This window comes from Euwallacea similis, unplaced genomic scaffold (genome assembly GCF_039881205.1).
Source record: "Euwallacea similis isolate ESF13 unplaced genomic scaffold, ESF131.1 scaffold_51, whole genome shotgun sequence".
In the NCBI taxonomy this organism is placed as follows: domain Eukaryota; kingdom Metazoa; phylum Arthropoda; class Insecta; order Coleoptera; family Curculionidae; genus Euwallacea; species Euwallacea similis.
Genome location: NW_027098676.1, coordinates 66,502 through 87,109, shown reverse-complemented (window position 1 = coordinate 87,109; position 20,608 = coordinate 66,502). Strand labels below are relative to the sequence as shown.

General features: G+C 34.3%; 1 long non-coding RNA gene and 1 other non-coding gene across 2 annotated transcripts; both read right to left on the bottom strand.

The window, feature by feature from the left end:
- Nucleotides 1-6,010: 6,010 nt before the first annotated feature.
- On the bottom strand, nucleotides 6,011-6,115 carry LOC136418963 (U6 spliceosomal RNA). The gene has a single exon (XR_010753024.1). It is a non-coding gene; the product is annotated as a U6 spliceosomal RNA (small nuclear RNA).
- Nucleotides 6,116-7,144: 1,029 nt separating this feature from the next.
- Nucleotides 7,145-10,339, bottom strand: LOC136418962 (uncharacterized). Its single transcript, XR_010753023.1, has 5 exons — nucleotides 10,204-10,339; nucleotides 9,727-9,859; nucleotides 8,215-8,253; nucleotides 7,868-8,154; nucleotides 7,145-7,808 (listed from the first exon to the last, which is right to left on the bottom strand). It is a non-coding gene; the product is annotated as an uncharacterized lncRNA (long non-coding RNA).
- Nucleotides 10,340-20,608: the final 10,269 nt, after the last annotated feature.

Genomic DNA, 20,608 nt, shown 5'->3' with positions numbered 1-20,608 from the left:
GGGTCGAAAATCGGGATGGACACGGACGTCGATACTGCACTTTTATTTTTGTCCTGCAATGACTTCACGGATTCTGCTAACAATTTCACAAACTCTTCCATATTTGCACTCAGCGTGAACTCACAGCACTTCAGATTCGTCAAGCCGTATTTTTACACGGTATAGTTCACGTCGCGACCGATTTACGTCTCGATGGCACTTTACGTGAGATTATCCCACTTCTGATGTAAGAAAAAAATATTTCCTTCTTAAAAAAATAAAAAAAACACGAATTTAAGCAAGACTTCTTTATTCGACCAAGATTGGGAAAAGAATGCCCCCCTCATACAAGGTGGCGGAGACATCCCCGCGCATCTGTTTATCTTCAAAAGATAATCGCTAAACCTTCTACATTCTTCCCACGCTTACATCCCTTAGTCATTCTCTTCACACCCCCATATGATAAACAAACCCTCTTTATCTTTCAAGGCAACGATCTACTTTAACTAGTACAAGTTTAGTCAATCTCCAATGGGCACTCTTAGGTGTCGGTGACATACCACATATGCCCAAGGATAAGACGTAGCTCCATCCTTGTAAGATAACAGGTTTATTGCTCTTGCCTTAAATGAATTAATATCCAACCCCGTATCACCTTCTATATGAAAGCTCACATATATGTCAGAAATCCCCTAACTCGTAGAGAAACAAAAACACAAGTTTATGCGGTACTTCTTTATTTCTCTAGAATCGGGAATCGAATGAATCCCTTTTTGATGCGTGAGAGTCACCCCGGGTGCATCTGCTCTTCTTCCAAAAGCCTGTCACCATACTTTCACATTCTTCCCACGCTTACATCCCTTAATCATCTTATTCGCACCTCCATATGTTTTTAGACGAGATGATAAACAGACCTTTATCTTTACCACGAATGATCTATTTTGACTAGTACAAGTTTAATCCATTTCTAATTTACAATGGGGCACCAGTAGGTGCCTGTGACATTCCGCACATGTCCAATGATAAGTTACAATATTATGGGACAACATGTTTTTTGCATTTACATTAAATAAGTTGATATGTAACCCCATATGGCTTTCTTTATGAAAGCTCACATATACACTGATCATAGACCCCTTGTATGGCTCTTTAATCTAAAAGAACCAAACTCCAAATTAATAAGATGGCGGTTACGATTAGAAGAATTTGATTACCAAATAATTTACAAAAAGGGACGCCAGAATACGAACGCAGATGCATGATCTAGAATAAAATTAAACGTATACGACAACGAATCAGTGGTCAATAATCCCGGCGATACCGATGCGAATATCAAGGAATACTTAGAAAACCAAACAGAAATTTCGGTTCAAGGTAACGACGACGATATGAATGAACCGGACCCTAGTCAACGAAAAATAAACGTTATATCTGATATCCGACTTCATCCTGTAAATCTTCCCAACACGTGCAATTCTGATGAAACCGCACATAGTCAACAAGCCGATCGCGAGAACCCTGGACTAAGCATTCGTGACGAAATGATAAACAAAAAAATACTACAATTCCTGATAAAGAAATCTCTACACCTGCAGATTAAATGTAACAAAGAACGTTTCGATAAAACCAAGATAAGTCACGTAGAGCTACCCAATAACTTGGAAATTATAAAGCAGTTTATCCAAGAATACATGACTAACGAGAAACCTTGTTATGTCTATTTTATCGACAAAGATTTAATACCTTCATTCACAGAGGTATGTTTGAAAAATTTACAAAACTTAAAAATTAGAATATGTACCAAATTACTTAACAATATTTCCGAAATTGAAGAAAAAACTATGCTCATTAAGCACCAACATGAGAGCAAACAAAATCACCGAGGAATAGAAGAAACTCGCGAGCGAAACTTAAGAGACTTTACTATTGGCCCAATATAAAAGGGGACGTAACACGATACATTAACGATTGTGTTATTTGCCAAACTGCCAAATACAGCCGACTTAAATCATATATTCCACTCGCTAAAACAGAAACACCCAGCAAACCATTTCAAATGATACACATGGACACTTTCATATTCGAAGCCCAAAATTTCCTGACGATATTTGATAAATTCTCTAAATTCGGTCAAGCATACCCTTATGACAGAAATGCAAAATCAGTTTGCGATAAACTCATAAATTTTTTCTCATTTTTTGGATGTTCCGAGGAAATCACGTGCAACAATGGCAAAGAATTCAATAATGAACTATTAAAGGAATTATTAAAGGCCCAAAAGATAAACATACATTTCAGTACCCCTAAACATTACGAATCAAATTCGCCTGTTGAACGTTTCCATTCCACTTTGATCGAACACCTTAGGATTTTGAAACAAAAAGATAACGTAAAGCCAATTAATGAGTTAATCTCATACGCCATAATCGCGTATAATAGCACGGTTCATAGCGTTACGAAATTTACACCCCACGAAATTGTCTTAGGTCATACTAATTCCCGAGATCCTCTTGATTTAATCACAACAACGTTTCATTCTGATTACGTTTCGTCGCATAAGAATAAAGTCGACGCCATGTACGAAACGATTGGAGAAAAAACCGATCAAAACAAAGAAAAAATCTTAGCAAGAAGAAATGTTAAAGGCAACGAAGCATTCGACTTTAAATTAAACCAAAAAGTTTACAAAAACTTAAATCTCAGAAATAAAAACCACCCTAGATTTAGCGGTTCATATGTAATTATCGAGAAATTGAATCATAACAAAGTAAAAATCAAAAGTGTCAAAAGTCCATTCAAAATCGAAATTGTTCATGTTAAAGAATTGAAGAAACCCCTTATTACAGATGACCCTTCATACACGAAAAATCCCGATACCATGACTTAAATGACAACCTGGCATACTACCTTACAAATTAGGCAATGCCCAGAAAACAATCAACCACTGGAATTTTATTCAAACGTATGATATGACTAAATTGTTGCAGGAATTTTCGGATATTAACATTAAATATGATTTACTTCATGAGACCATAAATAATTTTACAGACTACAAATCCGAATTTTATAACTCTTTTGTGATAACAAATAACTTGAAACAAAAAATTAATGAACAGATAAACCAAATTTTCCCAACAAAACTGCGTACTAAGCGAGCCTTACTAAACGCATTGGGCACTATAATCAAAACCGTGACAGGAAACTTGGACCAAGAAGACGCAAAACGCATTGACCAAAACATTAACATACTCAAAGAAAACCAGAACAACTTAAAATTAGTCCTCGATAAACAAACAACGCTCTTAACTAACGCAATAAATAATTTTCAAGAAACGATAAAAAATGTATCACACGATCAAATTGTTTTGTATTCAAAAATTAAAGAAATCATAGAAGTCGTAAATGAAGTCAATATTAAACAAGCAAACCTTTTTGAGTTCTTTAGGATTCATAAGATCATCACACAGATTACAACATTTTATCAGAACATCTACGATATACTTTCAGACATAGAAGAGGCAATCACGTTCGCCAAATTAAATACTTTTCATAACAAGATAATTAATTCAGGCATGCTTTTAAACAAATTAAAACTCATTCAAAATCAGGTGCAACAGGGAAAATTACCATTCGAACCAGACACCGACAATTTATTGAATATCGAAAACACTCTAAAAATAAAGAGTTACGTAAAAAATAATGTAATAATCTTCATAATCGAAATCCCTTTAGTGGAAACCCAAGCTTATAATTTATATCGATTATTTTCGTTACCTGTCAAATATAACAATTTCTATAAAATAATTGTACCAAGTTTTGAGTATCTCATAATAAAAGACAAAACATTTGGATACGTCAATCAGCCTTGCCAATACGTATCTTTCAATGAATATTTATGTTCTCATGTACGCCCCGAAAACTTTAATGATTATGTACCATGCAAAGTTGAATTGCTAAGATATGAAAATAATATTACGAATTGTAACCCAGTGTATTTAGATATAAAAAATTTACAAATCCAAAATGTAGACGAAAGTAAATGGATTGTAATAACAACTCAAGAAATCATAGGAGTAAAGATTTGTAAGGAATCACAAGGTAATGTCTGATTAAACGAAACTTACTTAATAGAATTAGAACCCAAATGTAATTTTATGTTAAGAGATATCATTTTAAGAGATTACGGAAACACGAAAACTGATTTCCAAGATGTACCCTTACAGAATGTTACCCCTAATTATAAATATCAAGTATCTTATAAGGAAATAGAAATGCCCAATCTAAACTATATTAATTCCCGGACAGGCTACGATTTCAAACTTCTTAGAAAAACGCACTTTTTTTGACTACATCTGTTAACTCGCTTCATAAGTACACCCAATGCTCCAGACGAAGGAAATTTTGAAAAAGAAACTCTAATTGAATCAATTTTTGCCAATTCGGACGATTCCCACAATCCGGACAGGTTACGAATTCAAACTTCTTAGAAAAACGCATTTTTTTTGTCTACATCTGTTAACTCGCTTGGTAAGTACTCCCGATACTCCAGATGAAGGAAATTTTGAACAAGAAATTATAACTGAATCAATTTTTGCCAATTCGAACGATTCCCACAATCCGGTCACTCTACGACTTCAAACTTCTTAGAAAAACGCATTTTTTTGTCTACATCTGTTAACTCGCTTGGTAAGTACTCCCAATCCTCCAGATGAAGAAAAATTTGAACAAAAAACTGTAACTGAATCAGTTTTTGCTAATTCGGACGATTCCCACAATCCGGTCACTCTACGACTTCAAATTTCTTAGAAAAACGCATTTTTTTTTTGTCTAAATCAGTAATTTCACTTTTACATAGCGCCCAATCCTCCAGATGAAAGAAATTTTGAACAAAAAACTGTAACTGAATCAATTTTTGCCAATTCGGACGATTCCCAGAATCCGGTCAGGCTACGACTTCAAACTTATGAGATAGAAAATCAAAGAAATCAAAGTACACCTTGAGAGGAATACATAAAGAAACATTTCCGTTCAAGTCCATCATAATGCTTTTTCCTTCTTTTTCCACTGGATACCAACACGCATTTTGAAGCTTAGCGCTTTCATTTAAATTATATGATAAATAACTCTTAAGGGTTGATGTTATGCCAATATCTCGCACTGAGTCAATAGTCACTCAATTTAGAACATATTTCAACTCTTTGAATAAAAACGTAGCGGCATTATTTATCAAGAATATGTTTGCAAGTGGCGTACTTTCCTCTTTCGTAACGTTTAGTTTAAGGCAAAGTTAACTTTTGCAGGGCAAGGGATATTTTCCGGTTTGCTGCAAGGATATTCTAATTTCATCGTTCGGTCCCAATTTAGTAGGATTGAATGGATCAAAAGAGAGCACTTCCCAGCTCAAAATTGAGTCATCAATAAGAACATTTTCTTGGACGTTTATATGTTCCACTTTTTAATGTAAATCCTAGGGAAACAAGAAACTGTTTATTCAAAGATGTTAACCCTCTTATGTATCTTTTCGTACTATCAGGGTTTTGCTGCGAGGTATTAAACCTTCTGACAAAATCTTGGTTTGGTATTCTATTATATAGAATTACCATCGTGAATCCAAGCGTTTAAGATGAAGTCTTAACGTGACGGATTCTTCTCGAAATTTAAACTAATCACCCTCTTGATCAACTAGTTTCACCGTTATTTTATTTACAACATTAACAATTACGAAAAAATAAATTACATTCTGAGGGGTTTCAATTATTTTAAAATTGGGTGGTACACTAGAAAAAAACTAGATGTATTACATGAACTGGCGTACCATTTAGAAAAGACCCTTCATCTATACTGTAATCGATATTTATAGCATTCACCTTAAGAACCTTCTAGCAGGTCAAAAGCTTTTGGCCTATGTTGTTCTATAGGACTCGATTCGTTTTTCCGACAACACGTAACATAAGTGAATACTTACTAAAGAATTTTTAATTAAATTCTTACTGGCATATGGAAGTTTCATTTCTGCTTGAGTCAGATTTTCAACAAGGTTAGATAAACAAAACGTTTCATCCTTGCGCAGGGGTCGTGTTAATCTTTTTCTGTATTGTTCCAATTTTATATAAATATGTACCGCCGAAGCGAATACGAGTAAATCACGTATTTTTTAATTACTTTAGTATTGCATAAAATTATTGAGATTAGTGTAGAAATGCTATTTGGGAAGTAATTTATCTAGGAAATTTTTTTAACAAATTTCAATTCATCCTCATTTTAATATATTCCATAGAAGGTCTACTTTGAAATAGAATGCATTAAAACACTGTAAAATTAAAAACCTGTGAGCCGAATAAACGTACCAGACCCCTTACCATAATAAACGGTTTCAGTGCTTAATAGATAGCTGTACACACAAATGAGATAAACTGGTTTATGGTGCTTTTAGGAATTCTATATAGTAAATACATAAGCGAAGAAAAATTATCTCCTGTAGCAAGGTATCTTACAGTAATTTCTAGTTTTACTGTAACAGGCAAAGCTTGCAAATTTGGCAAAGCATTTTGTCAAATTTGTGGTGTCACCAATTCTAACAGACTTTCAAACATATCTTTTGACATTCTCAGGTGATTTCTGTAAGCTGAGGGGCCTTCGCATGATAATCCCTTAAGCAAAATATTTCATGCTCCTAAATTTTGCATTCAATTTATCCACGGTTTTACCCAAACCCTCCTTTTTCGGTTTTTTTTGTAACAACGCGCGTAATTCTTCATTTATCCTGTGGCATAAAATATTCACACCAAAATTAACAATTTCAGATGTTTCCATAATGAACACTACATCATACAACTGCCACAGTTCTAATAAAAATCTTGCATAAATGGTTGTGTAGTGTAAACAGTAACAATTTTGTTGACAAATTACAGGGACTTGCAATCAAGAACTTGCGCAAACAGAAGCTTGCATCATGTAAACACGGCTTAACTAGCAAACACGCCAGCAAGTGATTGTTTACACGTGCAAAATACGGAATATTTTCGTATCGATGTGAGTCGTCACTGGGGTAAGTGAATTTCAGAAGCCTGCAGACTTTTCGGTCCATGCATGCAAAGTTTTAACTTGCGCGCCAGTTACGTAATCTAAATTTACTGGCACGAAAAATAATACTGGCTCCACTATTAAATGCATAGTATATACCCTCCATTAAACAATTATTGTAATTAGATGTTTAGAGCTTTTTTTAACAAAAATAATATTTTATCTTAAATAATAACACCACAAACTATCTAAAAATGTTCAAAAGTTGTAAAAAAAAAATTGGTCCCAAATGGATTAAAGAATGAAATTCAAAGCAAATAAGCCATAAATTTGAAAAGCGATCCTTGGCGAATAACCCCAAAATAAAACATTGATTTTTCAATGTGCGTGCAACACCTTAATCGGAAATGGGGGCAACCTTTAGTTCGGAGGCACTAATTAATTCACTTTTATGTTTTTCAATTTTTAAACTATCTATTGGCAACGGATAACTCTCCCAAAGAAAGCCCAATACCCGCCATTTTCCGGCTGTAGAAGTAGTCCGAGATAGAAGTACTTTCCCCAATGGGAAAACTGGGATGTGTAGACCGGCACACCCTAGTGTACAGTCTTGAGGCCTCTTCTTAAAAACTTTTGATACTAAAGCCTCATACTTGAAGTTTGTTCTGGTGTTACTCCCCAAAATGCCTGTATCATTTTTCTCTTCGGCGGATTCTAGAGTCAAAATGTTTAACTTTATTTGCGACAAGAAAACTTTTTAGTTTTACGTGCTTATTCCTTTGAAATATTTTCCAATTTGTGGCTTTCTAAAAAATAACAATGATAATTAAATTAATTCAAAACAATCAAAATCGCATTAACTTACAGGGTCGGTTTCCAAAGTTTGCATTTTGGCCTCATATTGCTCTTTCAACAACTGATAGTCTTTTTGAAGGATGTTGAGTTGATTTTCTAAGTGTTTTCTGAGTCAATTCTGAGTCTTTTTTTGGAGTTCCAATTCTTTTTTAAGGCTGATGAGTTGTGACGCGTGTTTGAATTTAAAGATCTTCCAGCCTTTTTTAGCAGTTGATTTGGATATTTTAAATTTGCAAGGGTTAAGTGAAAGTCGTCAACTAGTATTGGATCCATACTTATACTTTCTGAAGCACCTTCCTGAAAATACATGACATTATTTGTATATAGTTACAATTCATGAAGGATTAAATGATTTACCATTATCGCAGAAGTATCTTCGGTGACTGAATTGCTAATCTGCAAAAAACATTGGGTGTAATATTGGTTGCATATCAGTCAAACCAATAAGCTTCAATAATTATAGAATTCATAGATTTTACACCTAAAAATGATTTTGTATCTATCGGTTTTTATATTCTAAAAATGTATCTCTTCTCTTTTTGAATGACCCGCCTAGAAAATTTAGATGTGCGAAATAATTTTTATTATAACATATTGTAATGGATCTTGGAACTGCAAACTCAGAAACAACTTACAAAGTAATTTATTTCACTGTTAAATAATACACCTCAATCAGGTTTAAAAAAACGATGAGCTCAGTTAATGTAAAATACAATAGGCTACACATACTTATGGACTTGCACTCATAAATCATCCTGTACCATTTCGTAGGAATCTAATGACTATATTTCAACATGAGTTAAAATGTCTGGTTGGCTTTGAACTGTCCAAAATTATGTGTTTCAAATGGGTCAACCGTCAGAGATCTGTTTTGTTCTAAGTGCCTTTTGTTTCGAACAGCCCATATATTGCAATTGAACAGGCTCGTGTTGACCTATATTGGCACATGGTCTTTTCCTCTTAAGTTAGGTAGTGGAAGACTCTTCGAAGGATTCCACTAAGCAACCACCCTTCCAATAATGATTACGATTTCTTCCTCTCTCACGAAACGATGAACAAACTCTATCCCCCATAAATTCCGGGGTTTTGTATTTTAGAGAAGTAATAAAAGTGTTGTAATTTTCGTTCGTGTAATTATTTCACACCGACATACTACAATGCACTTAGATATGTAAACGTTTCCCCATCCTATGGTGAATAATTTTCCTTCGCCAAATTGTGCGGAATTTACTACTTTTGTTGGAAGTTCTTAGAAACTTTACTCATTCCAGCAACTATTTCCATATTTGTGGAATGGCTCTTCAAAGGTAAACTTCGAAACGACTGTAGGTATAATTATTAAATTATCCATTTAAGTTCCTTCGAGATTACATTTACCAGCCCTTCGTTACAAATATTTGGTACCTTGCAAATTGGAAATTACAGGAACAAATTTAGAATGTTTAATAATTCGTATTATAAAACCTTAATTCCCTTTCATAAGTGTTATTGCCACAATAATAGAAGTTATTATAATACGGGGTGTTTCAGAACTTACAACCACTTATCGGACAGACTTCAACCCTGCACTACACTATTACCTAAGAAGCCCATTTATCAAATAAACTTCTAATAAAAGTCCCGTAGGTAACCAAACACGACGTACTAAATGTTAAATGTTTATTTTCTGTATGCTAGGGCAATTGTTTCTCCTAACGTGAACCATTTTGTAATGGCAATTCCATTAATTTTAAATAAATTATTCTTTCCCCTTCATATATTTTTCTCAAATGCACCAGTTATCCATAATCCATAAGTGAATGATCCCTTGACTTGGAATCTAGCATGGTACAAACTATTTCCTACCAAATAATAAAAAAAATTACATACCCTTCTGTATAACCCTGAGGAGTCCTTTCATTGATGGGCAACCTGGACTTTCCAATAAGATATGTGATAAAATCCTTTTCTCTTCTTTCCACCTTGAAACTACGACTTTCCTTTGTTCTGCTGTGGTTCTCATCTTAAAAAGATGGGCAACTATACTACCTATCTCTCCACCGAGAATATTCGCTATCTTTGATAATACACAAGGATTGTGAGATCTCACCGATCAATGTTGAAACTCAAACCCCACAAGTTCAAATTGCTGGTCTTGAGTTAATTGAGCTTCGACAACTAATTTGATGTAGTAGTTTATAAAAACTGTGCTTTGCGATCAAAGATACAAAAGATAAGTTTTCTTTGCATTAGAAGAAACAGACATTTGTTACAAATTGTTTGCATCCTCTATCTGTATTAGAATGAGTATTGGATGTGGAAAATTATTGGGAAAATTTTTGGCAACCGGTTTCTTTTCTATCATACCTCCTAGTCCCTAGATCTTCTATCAGTGGTCTGACATCCCTTCCTTCTTACTTTTCGATTTTTTAAAGACATAATATTTTTTTATGTAACACTTAAAATTTTAACTTTTATACCCAAACAATAAAAACAAATAAATTAAAAAATCTTGATGTATGTCACTATTGTCGTAATGCACAGCAAGCCCGTTTCTGCAAAATGGCGCCACAAGTACACAAGAAAGAAATCTACAAAAACTTAGGAGAAATCGGTAAACCTGTTTGAGAAAGAAATCTGGAGTCTCTAAAAAGAAGAAATCTGTAATCTATACAAGAAAGAAATCTACAATGGCTAAATAGAAACTTGTAAACACTTCCGAGAAAATACAACCCTGGTTTACAGATGGTACCACGTGACGCAACAGAAAATCAATAATTGAAGTAGAGAGAAGATTGCGTTTATTTTGAAGATGTTTTTTGTGAATTAATATTGAATTTTTAACAGGAATTTCTTTTTGAAATAGAAAATGTATTTACTTAGTATAAATATGTTATATGATTTAATGAAATAACGAAAACATCTGTACAATTGAAGAGTGTAACTTCTATTTAGTCTAAATGCCAATTTTATTAATTTTGTTTATTTTTTGCATTAAAATCTATCGTTTTTGACATCCAGCAATTGAACCTAATTTTTCTGTTAAAGTTTTTTTGGCACATAGACTAATGAGAAGTTACACTCTTCCATTGTAAGGATACTTCCTTTATTTCATTAAATCATATAACTTATTTATACTAAGTACATAAATATCTTTCCTATTTCCAAAAAAAATTCCTGTTAAAAAATCGATACTAATTCCTGAAAAACATCTTCGAAACAAATGCAATATTCTACTCTGCTTCCATTTTACCTTAAAACAGAGAAGCGCACAGTGGGTCTTATGCTTTTACTGCTCGTATACGGGGTGTTCCTTAACGATGTGCGGATATTTTGAGGTGGGATTCTATCTGACAAAAAATAATGATCATTTGTTATATAAACTATGTTCCAAAAATGCTCCGTTACGAGAATACAGGCTTGTAAAGTTTCGGAAAAAAACACATATTTTTATTGCAATTAATGCCTCTTTATAAACCGTCTTTACTTACCAAATTTGATTGAAATATCTCAAGCGGTTTTCGAAATATTCATTAATTTCCATTTTTTTTCTAAAACTTCGCAACCCTGTATTTTCGTAAGGGAGCGTTTTTGGAACATAACATTTTCGAAAAGGTTCGAGTTGTGATGTCAATCTTCGACGACGTTCAAAAATGATCTTGGGCATTGTCTAGAAGAGCCTAATGTGTTCTTCTTTTTACTTTTTTTGATATTATTAGTTAATATTAAATATATTTTTACATCGTTAGTGAACAAAAACTAATACCAAACCTATACCAAACTCCTGTTTCCTAATTGTTTATTTTCATTATTACTATGCACAAAAGAAGATGGTAAGTGTCTGAATATTTTAGGGAGTCACTGTTGTATGTATACTTATGTTAAATATAAAATCGCCATTAATTTTAATATTTTCTCTAGATGTTTTAAAGACTTAACAACTTGGAGGCCTGAATAATATAGGTAATCTAATAAATTAATTTTTTTTTTCAACAATCGCCATCAGTAACGTGACGAGATCCTATAGTGAATAATTTTCCTTCACCAAATTGTCCGCAATTTACAACTTTTATTGGAAGAACGTTTTTCTTGATTCAAGCAACTATTTCCATAGAACCTTAAACTGTGGAACGACTTACGAAGTAATTTGTTTCACTGTTAAATATTCACTGCCCTCAAACGGACTTAAACAAATGAAGAGCTCTCGTCAATCCGACAATTTGACCAAGAGAATTCAAGAATATTCTGAAGATTTTAAATACAAAAACTGAGGGATAACATCCATGGGGGTACTACAATTAGAGGCTATTATTGGTTACTTCATTGACCATCTCTTTAAAGGGCCACATTTGATTGACCGGCGAAATTAATTTCCCATAGGCATGTTACAGTCCTACCAATTTGAGCCACACTTTCTCACAAGGTGGTAAATAGAGAGTTCTTACAAGGAGAGATGCCCAAGTTTTGTCACATGGAGCCACATGTTTTCGAGAATAATAGATACAGAAATGGGGCCATGCCCCCTCTAAGGCTAAAAACCGATTATGTACTTGGGCTTAGCATGTTGGTAAATTACACTTCTAAATAATGTGAGAACACACTTCTACCTCTGAATGAGTGAATATAATACAGGATGTTTGGTTGATGTGGGACTTAATTTTAAGGGGTGATAATAGAGTATATTTGTAACTTTTTTGATTAATAATTCATTATCCGAAAATTTGTAGTCTTCGAGTTATTCACAATTCAGTGATATTTTGATGAGACCAGGCATAGCCGTACAAACGTAGTTTTTTTGAGAGTTTTCTCCCAATCTTTGAAATAAAATTATTTGTATTCGTTTGTCAAGACCCTAACGCAAAATTAGCACCAACAGTTTTGAAAATACTTGTAGAAATAAAAATTCTACAGCAGTTCAAACTTTTAAAACCGCTAATAGTGCTAAACGACTTTCGACTTTGATTGCAAATTTAGGAAAACTTTTCCCCCATAACTGCAAAGTAAACTAGCGAAAAAACTTCTTTATTTAGTCCTTTATAATTTGAGATACAATATTTTTACAATAAACTGTTTTATGGAAAAACAATATGGAAAACATGGATTTTTTTACGTAGATTTAGTTGCTTTGCTGACGTCATGATTTGGATTGTATGAATTGCGCTTTTATGACTTTTGTCAAAATAAATTATAATTTTTATTTTGCAACATATTTTTTTCACTCAAATTTCAAGCAATGTCGTTTACTAATGTTGAATATGAAAATATTGTTGTTGCGTATGTGTTAGGGCTTGTGTAGAAGATAGAATATCCGATAATTGATTTAATCTAATAGTTCGATAAGTTGTATTCTTCATAAGTTTAGTATTAAATCTGGGACTAGTTGTAAGGAACCCGTGTGCTACGCCTATGAACATTACTCGTTTTTCTTGCCACTTTGCCCGTATGACCAGATGTTGGTACGCATTTCGTTTGAACTTAGACTAATTATGTAACAAAACTTCTCGCCGACCTTTTGTGCGTACTAAAATTTAGACACGTTCTCGATTCTGGTCTTAACCGCCCTCAAATAAAACCCAATTATATTGTTAAAGTTAGGCAGGTTACAAGGAAGAAGTGCCGATGATGACCTCCTGGTTTCTGGTACGCCTATGTACGCTTACCATTAACTTTAGTATTTAAGATTTTGCAAGAAGAAAAATCCGCCTCTTCTTGTGCATCTTCGTCGACTCTTAACTCCATACTTTGCACATTACTCGTACGCAATTACTTTACTCACGGTTCCTATACACGATTAATTAGTATACTAGTTTACTTGTCACGAAAAGTTGTTACTCCTTTGCTAAATTACTCGAAATTGTTGGTGAACAATAAACCTTAGTTACCGTTAAAAAGGGTTTTTGTTTTCTTCATTTGCACGAACACGGTTTCTCTGAGACTGCGAACTCAGGGTGGTCCTTCGCAAGCATTCAGTCCATTGCTAACTAAACGTATCAAGAATTAGGCCACGTCTAATCAACATCTTGGTACCACGAATCACGAAGAAACATTGGTCAATAGTAATTGTCCAAGGCCTGAATGTCTGAATACGACGGAATCATTGTTTCTACTATAATTTCCAACATCAATACTTGCGAACAAATCATCTGAATCTGCACATGCCATAAGATTTATCGAAAAATATTCTTTATAGTTGAAGTATCCAGGATCAGATCCGGATTTTGTAGGTTTCTTAATGCGGATGTATTTACCATCTATTGCACCAATTCACTTTTCAGAACTTTTCAACCAGTCAGTGAAAGACTTGCCATATAATGTAACAGCCTTCGTCAATAATTTGGCCTATTGTTATTTCACCCCTCATAAAAACGTACGACCTGAATCAAAATGATGAACGAGTGGCCAAAAACCTATGGCAAAAGAAATAATAGCTATTGATTCATAAAACTATTGTGACATCAGTTCTTTTGAAAATTGCTTTCGATATTTATAGGTGATTTTTGCAAGGACAAATAGAAAGGAATACGTTCATCATACGTTCGCAGCCTTAGTGGTAAAGGTAAAAGTGGATCTAGTGCCGGATCAAAAAAACTGTATTACTTGGCACAATACTTGAAATTTCTCAATGCGTTCAGAAAAAACTACTCTCAGGAGAGAAATCTGGATATATGAAAAAGCTGATAATGGATTTTCGTCACTTCCAACGTGAACGACAGAAGACTAAGTTAGTAAAGAAGAAGTAGGGCTGTTGAACTGACAGACGTAACAGTATATCAGGGTACCTGTATGACTTTCACAGACGAAAATGGAAAAGGATTTTTTTTTCTAAAGGACACCGATATAACGACGTACGATGGACAGGAGACCGTAACATTACAATTTGCAAATCTAGTAGAAAAACGGAACTTTGTGGTAGTATTGGAAACATTTTTAGAGTTTAAATGAGAAAATACATATATATGTGTGTAAGTATATGGTATTTATGTTTTGTTCACTTTGTAGCAATAATTCCAATAGTCCGGCCGATTTCGGAAGGTCAATATTATCATAATTAACTTTTTGTACCTAAATAAAAACATGAACTAAAATCAATTGTTGTTAATCTGTTTGTTTAGTCTGTGTTTGAGGCATAAATATTCAAAATTAAAAACAGGGCAAAATTGCATATACTAGGTATACAAGTATGAAATGCGGATTTGAAAAATCGATAGCGTATCAGTACAACAAATAGAATAAAGATTGTTTTTTCATTATTTTCTTTTTTAGCCATCAACAAGTGGCAACCACCCCTATATGATAAATTGAAAAAGTATTTGCATATTAGTGTTGTACTGCGTTCAGTATGTCAAACTTTGTGCCAAATAAAGAGGATTCGCGGACAGCATTAATTTTTTGTTTTCATTTGAAGAAAACTGCTGCTGAAGCATACCGAATACTTCGAGGAGCTTATGGGGGAACATGCTCTGTGAGATTATGGGGTATAGAAATAAAAGAATCTAAGACAGATCGTTTCTGTTAGAACTCTAATTTCTTTATTACAGTCAGAAGGCACGTGTTAACGGTCAAAAGATCTGTAACGAACTAACTCCTAAAGACTCACACTTTTACCACCCATCAGTATTAAAAGGGTCAAACACTGCAACCATTCTCTTGATTTATTGTCCTGGTCATCTGGTCTTTACATGGGTGAAAATACTAACTTCAAGAAACAAAAGACCCAAAAACCCATACTTTCTTCTTTCTTCTGTTTTAAGAAAAGGAGTCATAAATTGAACAAACTTTACTCTTACAGACAATAAATTTGAGAACATAAAGACTATTGAATTTTGGACGTGAACACTTGTATCAGAAATCCAACATGCTCTATCGCAAGATACGTGTGAACGATGGTTTCGGCGTTTCAGAAGTGGCGATTTTAATGTTGCAGACCAGGAACGCGGAAATCCGCCAAAAAAGTACAAAGATGCAGAATTGCAGGCAGTGTTGAACGAAGACGATGCACAAACACAAAAACAACTTGCAGAGCAATTACGCGTTAGTGAACAAGTTGTTCCCATTCATCTACGAGAGATGGGAACGATTCAGAAGGTCGGTAAGTGAGTTGAACGAGAAGCAAATGGAGAGGCGCAAAAACACATGTGAAATTTTCCTCGAAAGATACAAAAGAAGTCGTTTTTGCATCGTATCGTCACTGGTGACGAAAAGTGGATTTACTTTGAAAATCCCAAGCACAAGAAGTCATGGGTAGATCCACGTACACCGTCCACATTAACCGCAAGACCAAATCGCTTTAGCTGGAAAATGATGCTTTGTGTGGTAGGAGGGGATATTATGAGATATTAAAAACTGGTGAAACGGTTAATACCAAACGCTATCCTCAACAATTGCTCGATTTGAACCGTTCGCTGCTCCAAAACCACCAGAATATCACAAAAGGCAACATAAAATTATTTTTCTTCAAGACAATGCTCCTTCACATACGGCAAAACCGATTCGCGACACGCTGAAAGCACTCAACTGGGAGGTTTTAGCCCATGCGGCTTACTCTCCAGACTTGGCTCCTTCCGATTATCACTTGTTTGCATCTATGGGTCACGTACTTGCGGAACAGCGCTTTGGTTCGTACGACGATGTGAAAAAATGGCTAGATGAATGGTTCATGGTAAAAAAGGAAGCTTTTTTACTGGCGTGGTATTCACAAATTGCCCGACAGATGGGAAAAATGTAACACTAGCGACAGAGCGTACTTTGACTAATGTACCTTTTATCGTTCTTCCAAAGGCCGTGTATGGTTAAGGGGTCAATTCGGCCCCCACGGGCGATCGATCTGAAATTTTTACCAATTGTCCCTACCACTCAAAGGACTTACCACATAAAATTTCAACTTCCTAAGTCTCACCATTCAAGGGTAGGACGGGGTTGAGGGTAAAAACTTTAAAACGCCATATCTCGAGAACTATTCATCGTACAGCGTGGGGCAAAATGGTGCGTCCTTCAGTAACCACCTTCTTATTTTCATATACTTGTAGATTTATCGGTTGATGTCAAAGGGCTGAAATCTCAAAAAAAAACTTAGGTGATTTTAGAGGAGTTCGCACTTTGGTACATTAACCATTTTTGCACACTGTGTAGAGCTATTGCTGTGATTGCGCGAATGGAAAGCGTACTGTCGGTTGTTGTTCTCATGTGGCTGCAATTATTTATTATTTATCACATGCTCGTTACTTAGCCCGAATTATCAACCCGGCCGAGATTTTAACCAACATGTTTAAGAACACTGGTTTCGTAGGTGTCCAAGAAGACAGTGATACGGATGAAGACGCTGACGTCACCACCCTACCTGATTAATAACCAGTCTTCTCAAAAACACTGAATTTCTTCCCTTCTTTCTGGGTACATAATTATACTTACTTGCCCATCACTTTAGAGGGCAGCTCTAGGGGCTCTATGCCGTATATATTGTATAACGAAGTCATTTGGTGTTGATGCTGTTTTCTGCCGCGTTAGTTATATGAATTATATGGATTTAGACTTATAAGTTATTGATATTTATATATCTATATTTTCAATCGTTGTATCCCAAATACTGATTTTGATACAAATCGGATTCAACGTGGGTAGATACTTCGAGAGGCCCTCTACACAGTGTGCAAAAATGGTTAGTGTACCAAAGTGCGAACTCCTCTAAAATCACCTAAGTTTTTTTTTTAGATTTCAGCCCTTTGGCATCAACCGATAAATCTATAAGTATACGAAAATTAGAAGGAGGTTACTGAAGGACGCACCATTTTGCCCCACGCTGTACGATGAATAGTTTCCGAGATATGGCGTTTTAAAGTTTTCACCCTCAACCCCGTCAACACCCTTAAATGGTGAGACTTAGGAAGTTGAAATTTTATGTGGTAAGTCCTTTGAGTGGTAGGGACAATTGGTAAAAATTTCAGATCAATCGCCCGTGGGGGCCGAATTGACCCCTTAACCATACACGGCCTTTAATATGTCTTTTTCGAACAAAAAATCCGCATTTCGTATTTGTACACCTGGTAATCCTAATTCATTAACAGATACAAATAGTTTTTTACATCAATTTTACAGACAAGGTGTTTTACCCAGTCAAAAAAATCTATCATTTTTCTTTTAAAATCGTTATCTACATAAGTTTGTATAGTAACAAAGCAAAATGTTTAAAAAAACAGTGTTATGAAGAGGCCTTTCTAGCAGTCAACTTTTTGAATAAATTTAGACTCGGTTTTGGACTCAGAAATTTAAACATTAATTTGTTTTGACATTTTTCGCTTGTTTCAACTAAAACTTGCTAATGTCGTAGATTACCTAAGGCTGTAGTGGCTAGGAACTTCAGCTAGGGCCTAATGATACTATTCCTAGATTACTTATACGACTTGGAAACGCTTGGGAAAGTTATGAATTACTACAGAAATTTTGTGCCAATCTGGTCTTCCAGCGGCTGAAGTTGTGTGGAATTCACCTCGAACCAACAGAGGCTACAGTCTCTAGCAAGCAGGAGTACCTTACCCACTAAAACCTCGGGTATAGATTCCTCCTTGACCGACTTGGAACCGTCCTGAACTAATGAAGAACTAGATTCTCTTTAAATTGAATTATTAGAAGATGATGGTGAATATGGTTACGTTTTTGAAGTAGATATCAAATATCCTAAAAGTTTCCGTGAAACACGAAATGAGTTACCCTTTTTAACTGAAAATATTTGTCTACCTAATTCTAAGCATAAAAAGTGAATCTGTTATTTGAATCATGGAGAAAAATATGTCATTCATTATCGAAATCTTAAACAGGCTCTGGAGAATAGCCCCCAGCTGTAGAGTAATTAGTGTTAAGAGTGTAATAGATTCTACGTCATCATTTAACTGCATTTAACTTCCTCAACATGGATTCTGAACGCGATTACGACTCCTATTCGACATACATACAGGGTTATTCACGCTATACGGCGCGGAATATTATGGCTAAAATACGAGGCTTTCAAAAGGTTTCACTTTTGGGCTATACGGGGATCTATTATGGCTATTTTAAAAAATTATTTTCATATTATACAGGGTGTCCCAAAAGCCCTAAAAGTATCAAAGTTGTGTTTTTTAAATGAAACCCTCTGTATATTATTGCATTTTTGGATTCTCCGATCAAAATAAGTGTCTATTTTAATAAGGTTTACTATACCTAAAACTTAAGGTTTTTTAAATCATTTGAATTTTATCAAAATTTGACCTAATTTTTATGTTTTAAACACTTAAGAAGTATTTAAGTTATAAGGCTTGAAAGAATTGTACCTCATTCCCCGAGATTAAAAAGAGGAATAATGAATGGTATAGGTTCTGTCTTTAACGTGATTACGGGAAATCTTGATGCATCCGATGGGGATAGATATGATCAACTTATCAGTCCTCTGGAAGAAAACCAAAGAAAATTACAAACAGGAATTTTAAACCAAAGGTCATTATCCATCACCGAAATAGAAACATTTAATCAGACATTGAAACAATTATTTCAAAATGATAAATTAATTGAAGATAAGATAAACAAGATTTTACCATATGTAAAAAACGTTATAGATGTTAGAAATTGTGTATTTTTGAAAGAATTAATTGGTGAAATAATAAACATGTATGAAGTAATCGCTTCAATATTGCAGGATATAGAAAACTCGCTAATATTCGCTAAGCTCAAAACGATACGCCCTAGTGTAATAAAACCAAAAGATCTTTATACAGAATTAATAAACCTGCAAAGTCAGTTAGGATCAAATCAATTACCACTTGCTGTAACTTTTGAAAATATTCCTTTATTTGAAAAAATAATCGATTTAGGATGTTTCATTTTGAATAACAAAATTATATATATTTTACATATTCCCATAGTTAACAACCAGGATTTTAAATATTTTCATTTGTATGCATTTCCAATTTACATAAAAGGTCTGTTTAAGGTTGTTGTACCGCAAAATAAGTTTTTATTAATTAGTCAATTACACTACGCATATTACGAGAAAGGATGCCAACACATAAAACCAGAACTCTACTTGTATCCTAAAGAAAGCCCTATAGAAATTCAGGACAATGCCCCATGTAAAGTCAAGCTGCTTAGTATAAATACAGCCCCGACGACCTGTAAGCAAACCCATCAGGACAAGAATTTATAATAAATAGTTTAAGCAGCCGTACGTCGGGGTTCATTAGAAGCTCGTTCCTTAAATTGTTAAGTAGTCTTTAAGTTGATTTTAATAAAATTGAAAAATAAGTTTTTAGTGTTGTGAAGTTTTTTTAAAAAAAGCTGTTTCGGTTCCACGAAACATAACTAATGCTAGCGAAGGTGCTCACTATGCTTTCTTTATAATATATAGTATATCATGCCAATGTAAAATTATTAATTCATTAATTCGTTAGTTATTGCCAAGTACTTAGACTAGTATTAAGTTGTATTACTCTACGCCACTTTAAGATCGTGTCAAAGCTGTATCAATTCATACTTGCTGTTCGTCCTAATGTGTCGTGTAGTGTAAACCATCATAATTTCTTAATAAAGTTTCACTGTTTTTTTAAAACCCATTTCAAAGAGAGCTTCATTTAATTCGCTCTTAAATGAGCAGGAATTTCAGAATATTTACGACCCATTTTTAAAATTAACTCGCTATCTGTGAATGTGAATACTACTCAGATATCACAAATACTTTGTTTAATCTATCTGGACGAATTTTACAAAAAAGAAATAGAGAAATAGCAAATATTTTGTTGGGCGAGTC